This window comes from Panthera tigris, chromosome C2, assembly GCF_018350195.1.
Source record: "Panthera tigris isolate Pti1 chromosome C2, P.tigris_Pti1_mat1.1, whole genome shotgun sequence".
Classification (NCBI taxonomy): Eukaryota; Metazoa; Chordata; class Mammalia; order Carnivora; family Felidae; genus Panthera; species Panthera tigris.
This window is the reverse complement of record NC_056668.1, coordinates 156,496,613-156,520,317: the sequence shown is the minus strand read 5'-3', so window position 1 is coordinate 156,520,317 and position 23,705 is coordinate 156,496,613. Positions and strand designations below refer to the sequence as shown.

General features: G+C 54.7%; 1 long non-coding RNA gene across 2 annotated transcripts in view; it reads right to left on the bottom strand.

Moving 5' to 3' along the window:
* Positions 1-1,376: 1,376 nt before the first annotated feature.
* LOC122230590 overlaps positions 1,377-23,705 on the bottom strand; it is a 48,164-nt gene continuing 25,835 nt past the window's right edge. The window contains exons 1-3 of one of the 2 annotated variants that reach the window (XR_006207584.1): positions 7,305-7,475; positions 6,547-6,672; positions 1,377-1,597 (exon numbers count right to left, since the gene is read on the bottom strand). This is a non-coding gene — a long non-coding RNA (uncharacterized LOC122230590). Of the gene's footprint in view, positions 1,598-6,546; positions 6,673-7,304; positions 7,476-23,705 lie in introns of those variants that run through there. The other variant, XR_006207583.1, reaches the window with a different exon arrangement.

The window sequence follows — 23,705 nt, the reverse complement described above, 5'->3', positions numbered from 1 at the left end:
TGTCAGGAAGACGGGCGCGCCGAGAGCCGAGAACCGTCCACTGGACTGGGCACCGTCGGCCGACGGTGAGGAGAGTAGTTTTGTCAGAGGGAAGGGAAGAAGCCAGCCAGAGAGGGCAGAGGAACTGGTGGGAGTGAGGGGATGCGACAGTGGCCACAGAGCTCCCTTCGGGTTGGTCTGATCCTGAAGGGAGGAGAGAGGAGGAAGCGACGGTGGAGGGTGAACATTTAAGAGCGTGTCGTTTAAACGGGAGAACTGCGACCGTGTTTGAAAACTGGTGTCGAGGACACTGGGGCACGTGTGACAGAGAGACGGGTGCCCGCACCGCGCCCCTGCGGCCCTCACGAGAGTCCCGCAGCTCCAGCCAGTTTTCCGCAAGCACCTGTGCGCCCACGTGTCTTTACGCCTTTCTGGGCTCTTCCTCTGGCAGGTGGGGGGCCTGCTTGTCTGTGCCGTGCAGTCGGGAAGCGTGGGGAGACCGGGCCCCAGAGGCAACGCTCAGTGCAGGGGGATGGGATCCCGGACAAGTGCCTCAGCTTCCCTGTCCCTGTCCCCACGTGGCATGATTCCAGCTGTGCCCTGACCGCCTCCCAGAAGGACCCGTAAGACCCTGAAGCCCACTTGCCCGAGCGGTCCTTCGCTTCTCCCTTCCCTGCCCCACCCTCCGCTTTCTCCCTGGGCTTTCTGGGATCGCTAGACAACCAAGCGATCATCCAACTTCAAGCGCCGTGGTCTGTCGTAGGAGGAGCCCAAATGGCAAATGTAGGGCAAATTCCCCAGGAAAGCAAGAAGGGCTGAGACACCACTGGTGAGCACGCGGGAAGCAGAGAGCAGAGAGGGGCGACGGGTGAGCACCTACGTTTGGCATTAAGGCGGTGAGTCTCCTCTGATGTCGCCTGTGTAACGTGAGAGGCGGGGTCGCCTGCCGGAAGAGAATGGGGAAGGCACCGGCCGCTAATGGAAGGCACCTGAGCAGGGAAAACAGAAGGGTTTCCAGGAATATGGAGGGTCCATCTGTGGCCCGTCACAAATTCCTGGTGAATCCCCCCGCCTGGCCTGCGACCTCCTCCAGCAGCACCTGGCTGCCCTGAGGCAGGTGAAAGGAAAGTGGGCAGGTGGGATCACCCAGAGGGGCCACAGAAGCGGGGTGGCAGGAAGACACATCAAAAGTCTGAGCCTCTGCTGCGCGAGGAGGGAGTGAAGGAGGTGGGGCCGATGAGCGGAAGTGTTAGACGGGAAAGGCTCTTTCTGCAGAGAGCCAGGTAGTAAACAGGCTTGGGAGCCACACAACCTCTGTCACAACTACTCAACTCTGCTCTTGTAGCTCGAAAGCAGCCAAGACGACCCATACACAGATGGGCGAGGCCGTGTGCCAATGAAACTTTATTTACAAACACAGCAAGCCACGTGGGCCCATGGCCATAGTTTGCCAAGCCCTGGATTAAAGAGGAGCGTTGGCCAGGGGAGTCCAGAAGTGGTGCCATCCAGGGAGGACCAGGTCAGGGTGTAGCGGGGAGGGACCAAGGTGGGTGAGGCAGAGCACCGCTGACGAGCCGGTCGAGACGCTGAGGGTTTGGGCTGCGGACGCTGACGTCACCTAGGACAGAGGCAAGAGGAAGAGTGTAATTGCATGAGTGACAGGAGGGACTGAACGTTCAGCCGATGATGGCAGAGAGAGGTACGAGCACCTTGAAGAAGCAGGGAGGTTACCAGGGAAGGCAGTCATTGTCTGGGATTTTCCAAAGGGGGAGAGGGACAGACACAGTGGAGGTTATGCTTCATGAAGGTGAGATGACCCAATGGACGTGAAAGCTGTGCGTTCTACAGTTTGAGATCAATTCCCCCCCCCCCCCCCCCCGGAAACCAAGGAGATCCTGAAAGTGACCACATTGTCTCCCCGTTCCCAACCGACTCACTTGCAAGGAGCCTGTTTCCACCTGGCCTCTCCTCGGCCCTACCGCCATCTCTGGCTCACCGTTGCCTAGGAGGGAGACCCCAAATTTCTTAGCGAGACGTTGGAATCCATCACCGCATGTCCCCCAGCTACTCCTCCAGCCCATTTACCATTACGCTTCAGCAAGCCAAAGATTTACTGCTTCCCATACCCACTCCACAATGCTCACTTCCTCCCATGTGCCTTCAGCAGAAAGACCCTTTGTCTCCCGGGCCCAGCTGGGGAACGTTTCTCCAATGGCCTGGGCAGAAGATGACCTTGCCCTCCTCTCTGTGTCTCCAGAACGGGACTGGGGAGGCTTTACAGCCCGCGCCGGCTAAGAATGTGGTATCCTTTGAAAGCTGACATTTTCAAACTGTCCGTGGATGCTGGGTGGGTGGCGGAGGGAGCAGAAAAGCAGCATGAGGAGGGGTCAGCCGGGACCGAACTGGTGGCCACGGCAAACCAGGACAGCTCCCGCTCCACGTGCCTCTTGGCAAAGCACATGTCCTTCCGCAATGCGCTCTTGTGACCTGCGGCAGCCCTTGGGGGCTCTCCAAGCCACTCGCTCGCCCTCTCAGACCCTTCCTCCCATCTGGGCGAGGCTTTCCTTAAAAGACCTTCTGGCAAAGAGCATATTCTCCTTCCCCGTTTTCCCTGAGTGCTGCGGCAGCTGTAATCGGAGCGGGTCTCGGCACCTGACTGAACTGCCTGGCCCACCCCCCTGCAGCACCTCTCTCTGCTCCCTTGTGCTGTGGTCCGGGGCTGCCGGCCCTCCCCTAGGAGACTCTGAGCCCACTAGGCCACCGTGTCACCTCTGGTCCCTGCGCCGTACGCGGGAGTCAGCAGCGGCCTCCCAGCACGGTTCCGGGCCATCAGAGCGGCCCCGTTTGTGCCACCCTCTCTCTGGGCGGCTCTCCAGTTTGAAGGACCCCTGGAGCTGAGCCTTCGTGGCCGAGGGGTGCCTGAGAGATACGGCGTGGGCCTCAGTGGCATGTTCAGGAAAGCAGCTGCTTTGGGATGACACCCCTGGGCTCTGGGGATCAGAGCTCTGGCCTATGTGGACCCTATCGCTAGCATGACACTCGCACCCCCCTGGAGAGCGGGAGCCCCACGCCCAGGACCCTGGGTTTGATCCTGGACAAGCCCAGCCCCGCAGGGAAGCACATGGGAAGCTCCATGGCAGTCAGCCCCAAGAGCAGCCGGCGGTCCCCCAGCCCCACCTCCCTCCCATCCTCCGGGGCTGCTGGGGCGGGTATTGCCCTGGAGACCCAAGGCCTTGGTGGGTGTGGGTGCAGCTCCAGGCGGGGTCCAGTTCGCTTCCCTGGAACTAGAACAATCTGGAGGCACCCACAGGGGCCAGCTCCCCTCATCAATTCTGCATCTTCCTGAAAATGTACTTTTAAGCCCCTTAATTGCATTTTAGAGATAACCCTGCAAGCAAAGTGGCAGGAAGAGAAACCATAGAGAGAGGCTGGTGGTCAGGCTCTTTGTTTTAAATCAATCAAACATCTGCGACTAATGCAGCTTGGGGCTGCTCCTCAGGAAGCATTAGCCCTATTAGTGGGGGCTGGCAGGAACACAAAATAAGATATTTATGGGCTGGGCACGTGTGCATTACCACGGGGACCAAGGGGCCGGGGTAGAGAACGGTACAGGTCAGCACGTCTGCTCACCTCACCTCGCCTTTGCCGAGGGCGTCCACGGCAAGCAGGGGACCGAGGGCCCAGGTTCTCCGCCTCGGTGCCACGCGCACCCCGGCACAGTCACCGGAGACGATTCTGCCTTCCGGTCCTCGCCCCGACCACAGCCGGGAGCCGGGGCGAGCGAGTCTCCCCATCCTGCCGGGCTCTGGGCCTCTGCCCGGGAAACGGTGGACCTGGGCAGGCGATGGCTCTGAAGCCCCGTGGCGGGTGGGGACTGGGGTGTTCTCAGGACCAGGGTGAGCCCGAGTGGGCTGGACACGACACACACAGGGTGCCAATGGGACAAAGTAGCGAGGGAGAAGTTGCCGGCTGAAGACAGGACAACTGATACCTGGTTTTAGGTCATTTAAGAGCGGTGTCTGCTGGGGCGCCTGGGGGGGGGGCTCAGTCTGTTGAGCGGCCGACTTGGGCTCAGGTCACGATCTCGCGTGATCTCCGGTGAGTTCGGGCCCCGCGTCGGGCTCTGGGCTGACGGCTCAGAGCCTGGAGCCTGCTTCCGATTCTGTGTCTCCCTCTCTCTCTGCCCCTCCCCGTTCATGCTCTGTCTCTCTCTGTCTCAAAAATAAATAAACGTTAAGAAAAAAAATTAGAGAAAAAAAGAGCAGTGTCTGACAAAACTCTTCACGATCCACGAATGGTTAATAAAGGTGCTGGGTTGTAAGCAACCGCCATACGCTGGTCACTTTGGGAGAAGAATCTAGAAGGAAGGAAATGTGCTCTGTGGTGGCTAGAAATAAGGGTGAAGGTAACAGAGGAGTCATAAAGACAGGACAGGGAACAAGAAATCCCAGAAGTCCTGAACCAGGCCTGGGGGGTGGGGAGCGGCCCGCGGGTGGGGGCAGAGCCTGGCAACTCGGTTTGCCCAAGCAATGAAGGACAGGGGCAGGCCTGTTTTCCCTCTCACGCTCTGAGTGCTGCCGCCTCATTCTCCGGGCCGGGAAGGAGCCAGGGTGGAAAGCGGTGGAGGCCGCCCCCGCTGGTCTCCACCACAGGACCTCGTGAGCGATTTCCTCTGCGTCGGGACCACAGGAGAGGTGGAAAACGGCTTCCTTCCCGGGACCGTCGGCCTCCTGAAGCGGGATCGGGGGTGTGCCTTACGCATGGAGTCAATTAACCACTGTCGTGTGACACACGAGCACACACAGACCACGGCTACTTAAAAGCACCACTTTCCGCTCTGGTTCTGCAGTCCAAGCTGGGGTCGATGGCAGTTCTCAGGCCGGTCATTGCCGTGGCCGCTCATTACTTGTCTGAGACTCACCTGGGCCCGGGAAGGCCGAGACGCCCCACTCACACCGGACACTTTGGTTCTCCTCCACACGGTCTCCCCGATGCGTGGGCCAGAATTTCCTAGGTGGCTGTGCGTGCCAAAAGGCGAGCCTCCACGCACGGGGCTGCTTACGTCTCGTTTGCTGCTAAGCCACAGCAAGTTACATGGCCAAGGTCAGGGTGCCCACGGGAGGGGATCACGCAAGGGCGTGGGCGACACGAGGCACAGCTCTTCGGGGCCCCCGCTTGTGACAATCCGCCTCAGTCACCAGTCACACTGCTTGCATCACAAATACGCAAGAAATGGGAGTGCCACGGCTCTTCGTGTCCGTGTTCTGGTGCCCTCTCCACTCCCAGACAGGCTGGGAGGAGGAGTCTGAGAGCACTGGGAGGTGTGTGGGTGCACGGCCTCCCCCAGAACGGAGCAGCCTGGCCCCGAGGACCCAACCTGCTAGACGGCCCAGTGGGCATCCACATCTGCTGAAAGCGTTGGCCACTGGCTTCTAGCCGTAGCCCAGAGCGGAGAACGCCCTTCTGTGGGCAGCTGGCCCCAGGGACCCCGGTGGAGGTGGCCTCAGCCTAACCTACGCCGCAAAGGTGGAAGGACGCATATGGTGACCAGGTGGCTTGGCGTGAGGTCCCATCCGTGCCCTGCTCACCACTCCCCCCACCCCCCCCCCCACCCCTGCTTGTCCACCCAGCTCTTTCATCCAACAGATGAGGAATCTTGACAAGGCAACATGGCCCGGGAGGAAGAAGAGAGCCATCGCCTTGGCCTCACCGGCTCCCTCACTCTGCTTTGCTGCCCCTTCCCATCTCCCTCACGTGCTGCGGCCTGGGTTTCTGCGGCCTCCCCAGCCTGGGAGCATCACAGACCCCGGCCGTCTCTGGACCCCAGGACCTGGCACGTGGAGGTGCTCAGGAAACACGTGCAGAATAGAGATGGTTACGGTCGGAGAGGCCTAAGAGTGGGTATGCGGGTTAGCCCAGACGATGGCACCTTCCCTTTAGGAAAGCGGAAACGGACGGAGCCGCCTAAACCCAACTGTACAAACGCCAGTCCACAGAGTCCCCCAGGCACCTGCACAGAGGCCGAGCCCCGCCTGGCCCCACCCAGTCCGCATCGCACTTCGGCGTGATCGCCGGGGGCTCTGCAGGTGGAGTGGTTTGGGAGGAGCTGGTCCAAACGGCAAGCACCCCAACGGATCTAATCCTGGGCTGGAGGTTCGGGGGGAGAAGGCCGGGAGGTCGCGCCTGACTCACTCCCTAGGCCTCCGCCTGCTCCAGACTGTGCTTGCGGTCGACGTGCTAACTTCTCCGAGACTATGCCCGCCGGGGTCCACTTCTCCCGTTCGGAAGCCTTTCTCTTCTCTGCCCGGACGCCTGCGGCTGCAGATTCCACCTCAAGCTCCGTTCCGGGCGGAAAGACCAGACACGCGCTCAGGTGGGGTGGATATGTGAAGTCTTGCCGGCCCAAAGGATCTAAGGGGCCAGGTCACCTCAAGAGCAGTGAAGAAGGAGGCGGTTGCCATTCCTATCCGCTCAGCCCTGGGAATCCATGGGCCGAGGGCTCCCGTGGAGAGTTTGCGCGTAAAAAGAAGCACGATATCGTACGGGAATATTGCACACAGCACCCACCTTTCTGCAGGATCTGCTGGGACCTATCTTCCCCAGTGATCTGTGACTCTTGTGTTCGACATCAGCTCTGATTTGCTGGGCAACCTGAGGCGAGGCCCTTGACCTCCCTAGGCCACAATTCCTCATCTGAGTAGCAAGGAAAACCAAAAAAAGATTGTTGTAAAATGTTGGCTGTGTTTGAGCTGAGAGACTACTTCTCTCAGAGGAATTTCTTCTCTGCTGGGAGGAGGAATCCCTTAAAGGCCCCCCTCATCTGGAAAACTATCCGAACAAAAGAAAACAACTAGAAATCCATCTCCGACAGGGAATTAATCACCCTAGAGCAACCCTTTGACCGTGTCACTTTGCTGCTCACATGATTTCCAGGACTTCCAAAACCTGTCGTATGGGTCCCAAATTCCCCAGCAGGGGTCCCTGCGACACCTGCCACATCCCCTCTCTCCAAACCCTTGGCCCAGGTCTGATTCTCCTGCCAGTGACCAAGCACATACTTCCGAGTGTATGTTCCTGGGCTCCTAACATCTCACCTCCTCCTCCAGGAAGTCTCCCGTGATCACCTTCAGCCAGACATAAGCTTTCGTTCCACGGCACCTCTGTGTTCCCTGCTGGCCTGGTAAGGAAGCGGCCATCCGCCACCCCCCCACCCGCCCCCACCCCACAGGCCCTCCAGGACCAGGCCTCTCTCCTCAAAACCACTGCTCCTCCTACGAAGGCAGCACAGCGCCCTCCCCACCACACTACCCAACAGTGCTTCTCACGTTTGCCAGTAAAATATCTTCAGTGGCAGGGCACAAAGTTGAAGTCCCCAGGTCCCGTAGGAAAGCAGCACTGGGCAGCCTTTACTTCCCTCCGCCAGCACAGCCAGCGGCTCTTTGCTCCTGTTTTAGCATTAAAATTCATAAACTTTTACATTCCACACAGTCGTTATATATTTGTTTTAATGTTTAATTTTATTTGAGAGAGAGAGAGAGGAAAAAAACATGAGTGGGAGAGGGGCAGAGGGAGAGAATCCCAAGCAGGCTCGGAGCTCAGTGAGGAGCCGGACCGTGGGGATCACGATCTGAGCCGAAATCAAGAGTCGGACGTTTAACCGACCGAGCCACCCAGATGCCCCTATATATGTATTTTATACAAAAGTCACGATTTTCCTATGTCCCAGGCTTCCGGCCCACTTAATACGCCGGGAGGATGTGTCTCTCCACAAAAGAGGTCTGAGGCTGAAATGCCCATTGCAAAGTGCAGGAAACAGAACCGGGCAGACAGTTCCAAGGGAAGGCCAGCTCCCGACCCACCGGGCTTAGCACCAGATGAGTGTGCTGAAGGGTCCGGGCTTTACGCTTGTACCTCATTCCCCAGCAAAGCCCTGGACAGCTCACAAAACAGCCTCCCAATGTGAACTTCATCTCATTTGGGATCATGACGAAATGGAAGGGCGGCGAGAAATAGGAGATATTGACCTCATTTTATGAAGAGGTCCTGGGCTACTGGGAGCCCCGTAACCAGAAAACTATGGAGGCAGAACGGAAACACCTGCCTAAGTTTCCCAACATAGGAGCTCCCTGCGACCAGGACAGCCAGTCAACGAGCACCACCCAGGCAGGAATTCTGCTTCATGGACACATGGCCGGGAGACAACTCAGCCGCAGCCAAACGGAGGGCGGGACCCATCTCCCAATCTCACGCACACACACACACACACACACACACGCACACCCCACCCCCTTGGGCCTACCTTCAGGAGCCCCTCTCTCACCCCCGTCCTTGCTGTCATCCACGCCAGCAGACAGAGCCTCCACCCAGAGCTGGGGGGCCTGGCTCTGGCCACGGGACACCGAATGGACTGGAAAGCAAGTCTGTATCCATTTCCTCTTTCCTCCAGACCCACTTCCCATGTCCAGGCGCACAGAGGGAGCAGCTCCTGAGGAAAACAGCCTTCCACAGGACACGAGGGCGAGTGTACGAGTGGCTCTCCATCAGAGCTCCGTCCCCGTGGTGAGTGACTCTGGGCGTGGGTGATCACGCAGCACACGGGCCAACTGGGACCCTGGCCCTTCGCGTGCAGGGCTGCAGTCAGCGTGAACCCTCTTGGGAGAGCACGCTGAGCTCTGGGTGCGCTGTGCCTGTGCACAGGGATCGGGGACGCGGGGTCGCCCCCCTGAAGCTCCACGGCCAAAGCCTCCCCCCCCCCACCCTGCCATGGAGAGGGCGCCAGACGATTCCCCTCACACGTGAGACAGCCGCCCACTGGGAAACCACTCTAAGACTCTGTCTTCATCTTCAAAACAGGGGAAATCACTGGATCCAATCATCCTTCCTTGGGCTATGGAGGCGGAGAACACATCTGAAAGTGTGTTTCTAAAGGTGATCAAGTCCTGGCCCCAAGCCAGAGGAGGGAAACTTAAATCAACATCCATAAATGCCACAACCCCTGCGAAGTACACAGGCCATTTCAGTACAGAAGGGGAAGGGCCACGACGATGTCGGTGGGGATGCTGGAGGGAGAGGAGGCCCCGCTCTGCCCGGGGAGGTAGTCCAGGGGGCAGAATGCTGTCACTCCTGTAGGTGTCCGGTGAGCCCGCCCTGACTCAGGGGCCCTCACGGGCCAGGCACACGAATGGGGTATGAAAATGCGAGAGGCAGGTCTTTGGCCCTTAGAGACGGTGCACTCACCCCACGACCAGGCGGGCACTCAGGCTCGGTGTTGCCAGGGTCGCCAACTCTCAAGAGAAGCTGGAAGGCTGGATGTATATGTAAAATTTCCCACTGTTTAGAAGTTGGCAACTAGTTCCGTTAGAATAGCCACCTCATCTGAGCAACTCTTCATGGACCACACCACGCTGTCTCCATACGCCGTGGCTGCAGGAAAGCAGCCCCTCCGGGCACTGGGATCCCTCAAGCCCTGGGGCCAGGAAGCCAGGGTGTGACGGACAGAGTCAGCTGGTAGGCCGGACGTTTCTGAAGCTGTGGTGGGGAGTTCTAGCTTAACGTGACCCTGAACGGCTCCTCCTCGTCCCCCCAGGGCCCGCCTGCCTCCAACCGGCATCAGCTGCACAGGATGACCTACGGGTTTTGCTGCCAGAGCACCGTGGCTCCCGGCTGGGGGCAGAGCCGATCCTCCAGCGGGACCTGTGAGCAGGACTGGGGCAGGACTGGACACCGCGCGCCCCTGTCTGCACAGCCCAGGGCAGCCGGGCCCGTCCAGCTCTCCGAATTTGGGGAATTCATCCTCCCTTCCCTGCCTTTCCGGCTCTGCGTCCCCGGCCATTCCCAGACAGAGACAGTCTGCTTCAGTCAGTGGCTATTGGTGGATCGATCGGGTTTTTGTCCCTTCTGCTCCAAAGGCAGCCGGGAAAGTCCCCGCACATCTCTCTGAAGGAGAAATAGGATGAAGGTAGAGGGATTTGTAAATGTCCTACACGCTGCTCTCCTGGGACTGGAAGGGGCCTTGAAACGCGCCCCCAACCTGTGCTTCCACCCAGGGGTCCAATGAAAACATGCAGAGAAGTGAGAAGACACCCAGACCCCCAGCCTCCAGGGAAAGGCCGGCCTCCTCCCTAAGTGGAGGGGTCTCTGCTCTTGCAGAGGACAAGTTGCACACAACACACCCCCTCTCCCCTCGCTTCGCAGAAATAGTTCCCTCTTTTTGAAATGTGGGATTAAAAAAGCCATTTCTCAATTAAAAAACAGACTTGCCGGCAGAGGCTCAGGCCGCTCTTGCAAAGGCTTTGTTGATTTTCTCCCAAACGTTCCCAAGTGCTGATGTAAATAATGAAAGCTAAGTTAAATGTTGCAAAAATAAGTGATCCGAGTCCACTTGCCTTCCTCCAGCCTTTCTGAATCTGCAGACGTTAGACTTTCCCCTGAAGCCTGTCCTGGAAGTTTTTTAACAGATTCTGCTTAACACACTTCAGAAGTGTCATCCCCCAAATAAAGACTTTTTGTACCGATCTCCTTCTCATATAACCACTTGAGGTAATGATGTTAGTATGATAAAAGCATTGCCGTTTTCCATTAAATTGTATGGCTCTCAAATGAAATCAAAACCAAAACTTTAAATAAAAAATCCATTTCAAAACATACGCATCACAAAATGGAAGCTACTGAGGGTTCTCCGGGAGGCGGGAGGAGGGTGGGGGATGGGTGACATAGGTGGAGGAGATTAAGAGGTACAGACTTCCACCTAGAAACTGAGTCTGGGGTGCCTGGTGGCCCAGTCAGTTGAGCGTCTGACTTCGGCTCAGGTCACGATCTCGCGGTCCGTGAGTTCGAGCCCCGCATCGGGCTCTGTGCTGATGGCTCGGAACCTGGAGCCCGCTTCGGATTCTGTGTCTCCCTCTCTCTCTGCCCCTCCCCTGCTCATGCTCTGTCTCTCTCTCTCGCTCTCAAAAATAAATAAACATTACAAAATTTAAAAAAAGAAAAGAAGTAAGTCATGGCGATGAATAGTACAGCATAGGGAATGTAGTCAATAGTATTGTCGTAACGTATGGTAACAGATGGTGATGCCACTCACGGTAATGAGCACTGAGTAATGTATCGAATTGTCAAATCCCCATGCTCTACACCTGCAACTCATACAACATTGTGTGTCAACTATACTCCAGTAGTAAAGACCTCCAAAATGGAAGAAAAAAAAAAAGACGAAGATTTGAATTGTCACCTCACAAAAGGAGAAAGAGAGAGAGAGAGAAATAAAGGGAGAGAGAAAAGCAAGCCTCCAGTGTTGGCTACGTGAACAGACCTGGGAACACCACTCAACGGCTCTCAGCTCCAGTTTTCTTCAGGCAAAAAGGGATTAAAACAGTTGTCCTTGTGACCATCCAGAGAGCTACCTTTACAGCAGGCACACTCTTCTGGCTGCAGATTGAACTCTAATAAAGTCCTTGTCCACACCTACTCCCAGGAGAACTCATTGGGTGATGGACATGGCCATGACCTGTGACCTCTGGGCCGCCAGTGCAAGAGGAGGATGACCATTGGCCCAGAGCAGGTGGCCCAGAGCACCCACACCTGTGAAGCCTGGCGAGCGGCCATGGGACAGCAGGCAGAGAAGAGGCTGGAGGAAGACGGGTTCTGTCCACACCTGGTGTGCCGCTCACACTCTCATTTAACTTCTCTGTCCCAAGTCCATCTGCCTGTGAGGCGGGCCCGGCGATCATCGCTTCACACGGTAGATGCCAGTGGGGCTGCGCTAAGGGTGCAAATACGACTACCCAGCCCTCTGCCCTGCGGTGCCTCCCGTCCAAATACCCAGCGGCCTAGGCGTTAGCTCCTTCCCCGCGCTCTCAGGGGCGGCCCCCACACCCCCTGCTCACCCTGAGCGGGGGCACCTCTGGGGTCAGACCGTCAGGCGGGATGGCGTGGATGAGGCACCTAGAGCCTGCCCTCAGTGGCCCGCCCTGCGTCCCTGCCTCAAACCTTCTCAGCCTCCGTCCTCCGGTTCTCTGTTCACAGACCACCTCCCTTCCCTGTTCAGGAAGGGGCTCAGCCTCCGGAAGCCTCGGTAACCTGGTGTGAAAAGTAAAAATAAACAACAGATTCAAGATAACAGCTTCAGGCAGCAGGATCGGGACAGAGGCACGGCCTTCACTGTCTGGAGTCTCTCCTGGCTCCCGGGAGGGCTGAGCGATGCACCCGGGGTCACAGGGTTGGCAAGCGGCAGCCAGCCGGGATTTGCGCCTAGGTAGCCTGGCCCTAGGCCTGGTCCCGCTCTCAGCGGAGTGGAAGGTGGCCTGGAGGGGGGGCTAGAACCCCACTCTCCCCTGCACCAGTGTAAGCACTAGCGGGGGGCTCTAGGACACAGCAGGCCAGCAGCCCGGCCTGCGAACCGGCCCCAGCCCCTGGCCTGCCCGCAGCTCTGCGGCAGGGACAGGAGTTGCGCCCAGGCCCCCGCCGCGCCCAGCCCGAGGGCGCGCAGGGTGGCGCTGACGCCCGTCCCGCAGGACCTGCTTTCCCAGTCCCTGTATATAGGTCACCCTTCAGATCCTGGTGTGATGGCTCACCTCTCTCCTCCGTCACAGCCTGATAAAGAACCCGGGCCATTAAGAAATGGAACAAATTACTAAATGGGCGGCACAAGAGAAACCCAGGGATTAAATTAGTTCGTTATTCATAAATCATACATGACTCTTCCTCTCACCGATCCTTGTCTGTATCCCTGTCTGCTGGGCCTGAACCGGTGAGAGCCTCCTGCTGGCAGGAGGGCAGGGCAGGCCTGGAGGCCGCATTCGCCCTGGTGGGGACCGCGGGGGTGGCGGCCACCCTCGGGCGGGGCACCAGAGCAGGACTGTCGCAGGCCTCTGAAAAGCAGGCGGTAGGGGGCGGTAGGGGGGGTGGGTCGCTGCAGGGCCGGCTGCGCCTGGGCGTGCTTCTGCCCCCGGAGGTGGCTGGGGAGGGCTGAGGGCAATGGGGGTGTCACCTCTGTGCGCCACGTCACCCCTCTCCAAGGTATGTGTCAGCCTGGCACACGACCTGTCTTTGGGGGACGTCTCGGCCCCCGACGGGCGCGTCTGAGGACCGAGGGTCCCTGGGTGCCCCCTGTCCCCGGCCGGGGTCTCTCTCCAGAGGCCTGTCCTGCCTGGGATGGAGCCGGGAAGCAGAGACACCGGCGCACCCAGAGCCACGGCCGCCAGGGCGTCGGTCGCGGGTCTGGGAGGAGATCCCGGCCCCGCCTGCAGCCCCCGCCGCCGCCTTCGGGTCCGCCCGACGAGGAAGGAGCCAAGGCCGAGGCGAGGGGGGCGGGGGGGGGGGCGGGGGGAGAGGGAGGCTCGGAAGCGGAGCCCGAGGAGGCCGGAGCGGCCGGAGCCGCGGGAGGGAGTGAACCCTCCCGGGAGGAGCGTGTTAACGGCCGAGAGCGAGAGGTGCCTCCCCCTGCTGGCCGGAGCTGGGAAAGACACCGCAACGAACGGAGCCCGGGGCCAGGTGTCCCGCGCAGCGCTTTCGGCAGACATCTGCTTGTTGCTTCCAGCTTCGCCCCAGCTGCAACACTATTTTGATATTGCCTGACTCCTATGCTGCGGGCCAGGGATTCCCCCACAAACAGCAGTATTGTTCTGGAACTGTTTGCGTGAGGGTGTTTTCCTAAGCCGAGCCTTGCCGGGACGGTGCAAATCGCCTGGCCGGCTCTTCTGTGCTCCAAAGGGCCGGCTGCATTTCAGAACTGAGAGGGGGCGGGAGCCGTGGGACTGGGAGGTGAAAGGCACATCAAACAATCAGCAGTGCGCCGAGTGCCTGCCGGCAAGAAGTGGGCACAGGTTCTTGCATAAGAGCAGTGAGTGTCCCACTTTGAGGGCCTGCCGCGTGCCGGCTGCACCTGCTGTCTGAATCCTGCAGTGACCCTGTACTCACTGTACAGATGAGGAAACTGAGGCTCAGTAAGCAACTTGTCTGAGCAACAGGCCGAGCCATGATTTCAACCCAGCTCTGAAGCAGTTCAACCCGCGCTCTATTCACATCATCGTGTGACCTCTGAAGCTGGGCCCATTAGGGACACCCGTGTGCTCGTGTCTCACTGCAGCCAAGGCAGGCGTCTGAGGCACCCTCTTGGTCTTGCCACACCGTCCTGGCTACACTGACGTTCTACTGGGCAGAAGGTCAGACTTTTCCCCATCCTCAGTACCCCAATTCATCCTGCCCCTTTGATTCTCGGATTTGGTCACCTCCCACCCCCGCCTCTTGCTTCACCGTTCGGGCGAACTTCCAGTCTTAGCCACAAGGGCACCGTTCCCACTGAAGCCAGAGGTCAGAGCCTGCCGCCTGCAGTGTCACCCAGCTCCCCCGTAGCCAGCTCACAGGACCCGGCTGCCACCGACACGCACACTGCCCTGGCCCATCACTGCAGCGCACCGGGACCCCACGAGCCATCTGACTCGACACTGATTTTCACAGCTTTGCAAATAGTTGCCTCAGTTCCCATCCTCTGAATGCATTATAAAGTTAAAGGGAGAGAAAGGAGTCTTTTTAAAATCCCCCAGCTATCTTAATTAACATGCAGAATGCTTTTCTAGCAGTGCACAGGCTGTGATAAAACGGGAAGCTTCTTAACACAACATATATTTAATCTGTGGCATTCACTTCCACATGAAATTCAATCAGATATTTTAAGGGAGTTACCAGGGCTCTCGTATCGAACTGTGAATCAATGCAGGTGTGATAAATACACTCAGGCTACCGAGATGCTTTATCAAATGATAAAGGTGTAGAGTGTGGGGGTGGGTTGAAGGACAAACCTTAATTCTAATTCTGTGCACTGTCACAGAGGGTCAGGGAATTTAGTGGACAACGCTTGGGCTATCTAATGACCCACTGCCTCTGAAAAATCAATTAAACTCGCTCATGTGTTCTGTTTTTCTGAAAACTAATTCAGGCCTGCTATGTTCAGGCGCAAGGGAGGCGGTGACTGATGAATGATGTGGCTCAGATCTCCGCCCCTGCCCCCCACTCACATTCTAATGGGACAATAGGCAGGCACACAAGTGGAATCGTGCCGCTTTCCAAGCTCCTGGGGAACATCTCAGGTGGATCTGAAACGGGCCTCCATACTCAGAGGGCAGGGAAAGACTGAGGAGAGAGGCCGGCCCCTCAAGGTTTGTAGGTGGCAGGTTCTGTCAGCAGAGGAACTCACATGTGAGGCTCGTCTCGAGCGGCACCAAGAGGAGTGTGTCTCGGACCCGCACGCCGCGTCTTAACGGCTGGTACAGAGGAGTGAACTGATTCAGTCACATCTACCATTCCGGTGGCCTCCACAGCACATCACTGTCCCTGGAGCAGCCTCTGGGAACAGGAAGGCAAGTGGAGCCCACGCTCCAAGGACAGGAGAGGGGGTGAGGAGCCTCAGACCAACCAGTTTCAGCTCACAGGCCAATTGGTGGTCACGCTTTCTTTCTCGAGGACCTCCCCTCTAACAGAGCAGAGATGAGCAGCCGGGTTGAAATACGGAGTAAATGAGAGGGAGTTCAGATAAGGCAACCGCCAGGAAGCCTGACAAAGGGCCCACCGCTGGAAGAGGGAACAGCCTCTTCAACGTCCCTGAGCCTGGAGGCCCCGGGCGTGGGAGAGGGGGGACAGAAAGGATACCAGTGGGACGGGGACCAGTGAAAAGGGCAAGCGCCGAGGACCCGCATTTGGCTGCAGAGGTAGGCCTTCCAACTTACCAGCCCCACCCCAACTAAAGTTCCACCCGCTCCAGATCCACAGGGAAAGGATGACTGGTCTGGCTGCTCTGTGAGGAGATAGCTCACCACGGGGGGAGAAATTGAGCAACATCTCACATCACACGCAAATGCGAACACCCGACAGATCCAAGGGCTCGCTCAGTGTGAGAGCCGGCAGAAATAAGGAGTCAATCCCAAGGAAAGGAGCAGAATATCTTTGTCTTGTTGGGATGAGAAAGGACGCTTTAATCCAAGGAACACAAACTTCAGATAACGATAGGATGAATTTTGCTACATCAGAATTGAGGATTTTGTTCAAAAAAAAGAAAAGAACACTTTAGACAAAGCTAACAGCTGGGTGAAGACTTGGAGAAGATTTGCATTGTCTAAAACCAAGTGACTGATATCAGAATAAGGGTCGGTAAAGCCCACAGGGCCAAATGCAGCTGGCTGCCTGTTTTTGTACATAAAGTTTTGTTGAAACACAGCCACACCCATTTGTTTATGTGGCTGCTTTTATGCCGAGACACCAGAGTTGAGCAGTTGTGAGAGACCGCACAGCCCTCAGAGTCTGAAAGCTAGTATCTAGCCCTTTATAGAAAATATCTGTTGACCTCTGATCTGGAACGTGTAGGAAACGGCATGGCAGGCAATACACAAGAAAGTTTGCAAACCTATGAATAGATAGTTCATCAGGGAAGAAAGGGACTGGCTAATTATATATGATATAGTGAGTAATCTCACCAGAATTCAGAACAGTACATATTAAAACAATATGGAGATTCTCTCACAGATAGGTAGTCAAGTGCTTGTGGTGATGGGAAAAAATGAGAACCCACAAGCCATTAGGTTAGAGTATAAACTCATATAACCATTCTGCAGAGTCTTCTGACTGTATTGGTGCTGCAATATGAAATTGCTGATACTGAACCTGAGAAATCCCCAGGAAAGCCACCTGTGCCCAACCCTATCCCAGTCAATAGGACAATAATGCCACGTATGAACATTGTTGACTGTCCACCCTTCATGAGGCTCTCCCGTCCCTCACTTCCTAGAAATGAGAGATGGTGTTGTTCGTGTATTCCCGGCGTCGTTTGTGTATTCCTCTTCTATAAACGGCTCAAGCGTTGGGATGGGAAGCAGACCCCGTCCCTCCCCGGGCCCAAGGCGAGGCCAGATTGGTTAAGAAATGGGCACAGAGCCAAATTTATGGTATTGAGATTCAAAGCAAGGTTTGTCAGCAGATTTGGGGGGAGTTTTTCCTTACTCTGCTGAATTAGCTTCCAGAATCAGCTCTGTATCTCTCTCTTCCCTCAAGTGTGAGCTGTGGACACAATGGCGAGAGTATTCAGGGTCTGACATCTGCACAGAAGATACATGGAAGAGAGTAAAGCAAAAAGAATCCCAGAAATTAGAGCTGGGATTTCTTTTTTTATGTTTATTATTTTTGAGAGAGACAGAGAGAGACAGCGTGGGAGTGGGAGAAGGGCAGAGAGAGAGGGAGACACAGAATCGGAAGCAGGTTCCAGGCTCCAAGTTATCAGCACAAAGCCTGACGCGGGGCTCGAACTCACAAACTGCAAGATCGTGACCTGAGCCGATGTCGGTCGCTTAACCGACTGAGCCACCCAGGCGCCCCAAGAGCCGGGATTTAAATTACCTTAACCCTAAAGCCTGCCCATCTTCTGGGCCTCCAGATGAGCAACAGAGAAATCGTTTAAGCTGGCTTGTGTTGGATTTTCTTACTTGAGCTTCGGGCACCCTAACCAATAGAAGCTGTTGGAAAGCTGTAAGATTTGAGAAACCAGGGAATCTATGCCTCAGTCCTAAGCTTCAAAGAAGCCACTCCCCACCACACACACTATCACACTAGCCTGGTGAGGAAGATGCAGAGGAGAGATGGCTGAAATGTGTGCAGCGAGGACTCCTAGCCTGAGAGTTCCCTGCATCGCCCGCATTCATGGGCCAGAGCAGTGTCTCAGGTCAGGTCGCCAGAGGCAGAGACTAAGATGGGAATTCTTATAGAAGTCACATATCCAGGGCATGCCCTAGGAGAAACCCATAAGAAAGTGAGGGGAGTAAGATAAGGCAGAAGAAAGAGCAAAGTCAGGATGTGGTCCCACGTGGAGTCCAACTGCATCCTGGCCCCACAGGGAGTTCTGGAGTATGAATTATACCACAGAATTGGGCCATGTTGGTATAATACAAAAACATATATTTGATCTGTGTCCCTGTTCCTGGAAGAGAGCTTCTAGCCCCCTTGCGGTCCCCAGAATGAGAGGAGTGTCTTTTTGGATACCAGTGAGATGACCGTGACTCTGGGGCCCCTAGATAGCTTCCAGATGGGGCTGGTGGCCAGGAAAACCAAGCTGTGATTAGAGGGTGGGAACCCCCACCCCCTGATCTCCAGGGATGAGAAAGAAGCTGGAGAGGAAGTTCAATCACCAAAGGTCAATTACTTAATCAATCACTTAATAAAGTCTCCATAAAAACTCCTCAGTGGTGGGGCGGAGAGCTTCCAGGCTGGTGAACACATCAAGGTCCTAGAAGGGTGATGGCCTGGAAAGGCCATGGAAACGCCACACCCCTTAACTGCCCTCCTCCTCATTCCCTGCCCCGAGTATGTCTTCCGTTTGTTCCTGAGTTGTGCCTTTCATAATAAATCAGTAATAGTAAGTAAAGCGCTCTCCTAAGTTCTAGAATGACTATTCCAGTGAATGATTGAACCTGAGAGGGGGGTTGTGGGAGCCCCTAAACTTGTAAGAGGCCGGGCGGAAGCAAGGATGCTCTGGGCAATCTGTCTGCGGTTGGCATCCAAAGCAAGGGCAATCCTGTGGAACCGAACTCTTAAGGCCTGTGGAGTTGGATGTTAACTCTGGGCGGTTAGTGTCAGAGTTGAACCGGATTGTCGGGTGCCCAGTTGGCGTAGGAGAGTTGCAGAATCGGTGTTGGGAAAGGCACACCGCAGTTGGTGACGGGGAAAGAACATCTCACCACCTTGAGGCAGAGGGTGGTCTTTTGCACGCTGGCATCAGTCCAGGCTGTGGGCTGCCGTGGGGAGGAAGACCTAACCCGGCTGAGGTGTGGGCCACTCCCGAGGAAGGCAGCTGTGAACTCTTAGCTTGCGATGCTCAAGCACCGGGGGGACCAGTCCCCAGAGAAAGGGTTCTGGGTGGGGGACCAACGGCACCCAGTATGGGCGGGGCAGTCAAATATTTCTATTCCCTCTGAGAAGGCACTGAAGGCAGTGACAAGAGGAACCTGTGGCAAAGACTTGTGGCCAAAACAAGCAACACAGAGCAGTAGACCAGAAGAGGACCGTAGGCCGCGGACAGACAAGGACGTCCCGGCAGATGCCAGTGTGACGGAAGGTCAGCGTGCATTGTCACACAAGGAGGCTGTCGTCCCAGGGGCACCGGTCTGGACAGATGACAATAAGGAGCCGCACGCCTCCCGCCCCTACCACCACCAAGGCCCGGACACCGCACACCATCACCCCTGCGCTCTACCCAGGAACCGGAGGAAAGAGAAGAAGCCCCACGTTGACTAACACGAAGCTTTTCACCGCCGGGCAGAATGGGACTCTGGGCCAGAAATGGGAAACGGTGAGAGAAAAAATTACACCCGTGTGCTCACTCGCTGATTTGCAATCACCACATGTGCTCCCGCTAAAACATAAAAGAATGTCATTAACAGGAAAACACTCTCAGCGACTTCATTAATCATGGTCATTTTCACACTTCCGTGGTCAGCTACAAGCCCGGTAGATCAGGCTGAGGCCTCCCTACTCAATTATAGTGTTTAGCAATTAACTGCTCATCCCCTGCCCCGGGCCTGCCCCGGCTTTCAGTAAAAGATAAAGTGCTTGGATTTCACAAGTGCTCTTGGTAGGAAATCCCCCCTCACTTGGGCAGACGACCGTGTTTGGTGTCGCTAGGGCAATCATTTGCTGCTGAGTGAACAGGCCTGTTTTCAGTGACGTTACTAATGGCTGGGCCTTGTCTCTGAACCCCAAGGTGATTAAGGGCATTGATGAGTTCCCAGTCCCTCACAGGGCAGTTGGATGATCCCAGAAAACTGCCTCCTTTAGCCTCAGTTGGCTTATCTGAGCAATGGGGCTAATAATAGAAACTTCCTCAAAAACTTAAATGGCACCACGCCCGAGAAGTGGTGAGGAAAGGGCCTGCCGCGTAGCACTTGATTAATACTACGTATTAATATAATATACATTAAATCTTTTAAAGACTTTTATTGATGCCCCCATACAGAAAAGTGCACATACCATACAGGTACAGCTCCGTGAGTTTCCCTGAACGACGCGCCCTTGCAAGCAGCACCCAGATCCCAAGGGGGAACACGGTCAGGGCCCCAGAAGCCCCTTCCTGTGGACTCGCCCACGATGGTAACTGCTCTCCTGCCTTCTAATAGCAGCCTGTGCATGCTCCATTTTGCATTTATGCAAACGGACCCATACTGTGTGCCCGGCTTTGGTCGCTCAACACTAAGCCTGTGCCATTCATTCATGCTGCGTATAATTGCGCTCCACTCACGTTCATCGTTTTACACTGTTCCACTGTGTGAACACACCTTCATTCGTTCATCCATTCGTTCTTTGGTGTTACGGGCCTTGAGGTGGTTTTAAGTTCAAGGTGATTATGAGTGAAGCTGCTCTGAATATTCTTACCTGGTCTTTTTTTATTTAAACTTTTTATTCTGAGACCATTGTAAATACATATACGGTTGTAAGAAACAATACAGATAGAGCCGGTGTGCCTTTTCCCCAGGTCCCCTCAATGATAACATCTTGCAAAACTATCCGTACCATATCATGGCCGAGATACTGGCATTAATAACAATCCACCACAGATTTGCTCAGATTTCCTGTTTCCCCGTACTCGTGCGTGTGTGTGTGTGTGTGTGTGTGTGTGTGTTGAGGTCTGTACGTTTTTCTCACGAGTGTAGGTATATTCACCACCAGTCAAGATGCTGACAGTCAGTTCCATGACCAACAGTCAGTAAGGATCACAAGAGCAAACTTGAAAGTGAATGACAGGCCAATTGCAATTTTGGGAGAAACCTGCAGTCAGAACCACCCAGCTAAGCCACTCTGGATTCCTGGCCCTCAGAAATTGTGACAGACGTTTTGTTGTTTTAACCTGCAAAGTACTGAGGTAATTTGTTATACAGAAATAGATAATACAAAAGCTTATATCAGACACTTGTTAAAAATGTAAGTCTCTGAATCTCCCCCAGACCCAGAACCTGCCTTATATAAACTCCCCCAGGCAATTCTGATGAGCATTCTTTTTTTTTTTTAACTTATTTATTTTGAGAGAGAGAGAGGGTAGGGGAGGGGCCGAGAGAGAGAAAGAATCCCAAGCACAGAGCTCAACTTGGGGCCCGATCCCACGAACCATGAGATCATGACCTGAGCCAAAATCAAGAATCGGACGCTTAACCACCTGAGCCACCCAGGCGCCCCAATCCTGATGAGCGTTCTTTATTTGAATCACATCTCTGCCATTATCTTCAGGCAATTTACTTTCCTGCCCTTGATTCCATGCCTTAAAAATGGGCATAATCATGTCTGCTTATGAGAGTTTCTGTTTCTTTGTTTTGTTTTGTGTTCTGTGTTTTGTTCAATCCTTGGTTTAGGGGTGAAATACGTACAGCACGGCAGTGGGCACTACAGGTGCCCTGCCCATGTCCCCTCGCTCTTTCGGCGTATGCCTGGTGGGGCAGGGAGACTGCAAACACCTCACTGCTTTGCCTGAGACCTTGCCCTTGCTGCCTTAGCGGGGAGCCTGAAGTGCTGGGGATTTAACACCCTCCCCACCCCCACGACCAATGGCTGACAGGAATTGTATAAACACCTCAGTTCCCTTGCCTTCTGGGTAGAATGACTGAGCGGCAAGTTCCACATTACTGCCAGAAGTGAAGTTCACCTCACCTGGGGGGATCCTTGCTAGAGAACTCACCCTTTACTGGCCGTCCCCCACTCCCCTGCAGGCATGGTCTTCTCTGTCCAAATTAACCACTTACACCAATACCCTTGGCTCAGGGTCTGCTCCAGGCAAGCACCTCACCCAGGGTTGGAACAGTATGTGCTCAGCTAATGTTTTCGACTATATATCAAATACTTCATGTCTAGTTAATTAAGGACGCAGGAGAGAATCGATAGGCTAATGATGAACTGTGAGAAAGTATACGCAGGATTGAAAAATCCAAGTATAACTATCCAGACTCTCAAATACACAAAGTCTTCTACAAATCAAGAACAACCACAATTTCCAGAGGAAATCAAGAGGGGCCCCTGGGCGGTTCGGTCAATTAAGCGTCCTACTCTTGATTTCGGCTTGGGTCATGATCTCGTGGTCTGTGGGTTCGAGCCCCACATCGGGCTCCACGCTGACAGTGGGGAGCCTGTTTGGAATTCTTCCCCTGTCCCTCTTTCTCTGCTCCTCTCCCTCTCAAAATAAATGAATAAACTTTTTTAAAAAGAGGAAATAAATAGAAGATGGTGATCAGGATTGGGCAATGCACAGGAGGGGAGGCCAAATGGCCAACGAGCATGTGAAGAGAAACTCCAGATCAGCAGTGATCAGAAGAATTCAAATTCAGACCACATGTCCTCTTACATCCACCAAGGGGGCAAGTATTTGACAGGTGGGGATGTGGGACCCCTACCGTGCTGGGAGGTAGATGCTGGAGCCACCACTGTGGACGGCTTTCAGGCAGCATTCAGCAAAATTCAGAATCTGCTGTCTCCACCCGCCCACACACACAATCCACCCCTGGTCCCATAAATCCCATGGGAATTCTCACAAAACACCGGGTGGTTTACTGTAGTGTTTTTATGTTGGGGAGCTGGAGGCAGGCTGGTGTCTTTCGCCAGGGAAATAAGTAAACTGTGACAATGCATACTTTAGAATAACATTCAGCACTCAGAAGCAAAACAGACATCTGCAGAGCAACACGCAGAGCGAGAAAAGTCGAACCAGGATGAGATTTATAGCAAAATTCCATTATGCAAATTAAGAACCAATGCAAGGCAGTCCTGCATATTTCACGAGGCTATATACATATGCAAGGACATACACCAAACACATTTAATGGCTAAGGATGGCTAAGGGTGGGGTGGGATGGAAAGCAGCAACAAGAAGTTAAAAAAGGACCCTCATGAGAAGAGCAAAATTTTAAACCATAACGTGATAACACAGGAGAAGATCCTTATGACCACGGAGTAAGAAAAAATTTCTCATGCAAAGCATAAACCTTAACGAAAAAGACTGCTAAATCTGGCAATATTCGAATTTAAAGCCTTTCGTGCAATACACCCCATGTAAGAAATGAAAAGATAAACCACAGACTGAGAGAAGATAATTGGAACGCAGGAGACTGAAAATGGATCGGTATAAAGATTATACAAACTCCTCCAAATAATGGCCAATATTTATTGCATGCTATTGAATGCTTACAAAGTGCCAGGCACTGTACTGCTCAAGGCACTTCACATGGGTGGATTAAATATAAAGCAATTAGGAAAATACACACTGGCAAAGGCAATTCAGAACCAAGGCACATTGCACAAGCAGTTCTTGGGTTATTTTGTGTGACATTATGCGAATATTACAACCCACAGAAATTGTGTTCCCTCCTTGCTTGGCATCTCAAAATCCTGCCCCAGCTCTCAGGAGGTAATGTGGCTGAGTAAAAGCTCTGTCGGCCATGGGGAGCCAAGATCTCAACCCAAGATCCTGACCCACTCTGACCTTCTGTCTCCCCTTTGGTAGGATGATAATATCTCCCAGTGTGGTTTGAAGGGCCTAGCCCAGGATTTAACGCACAGTAAACACCCAATAAATGGTTGTTCTTTTTCTGAAGCAAAATAACAATAACTCACATGTAGTAAGGACCTGGCCCCAAGCTTTCCATGTGCATAGTCTCAACTAATGTCCACAGCAGGTTTCTCAAGTAAATTGCTGTTATTATTCTCATTTTGCAGAT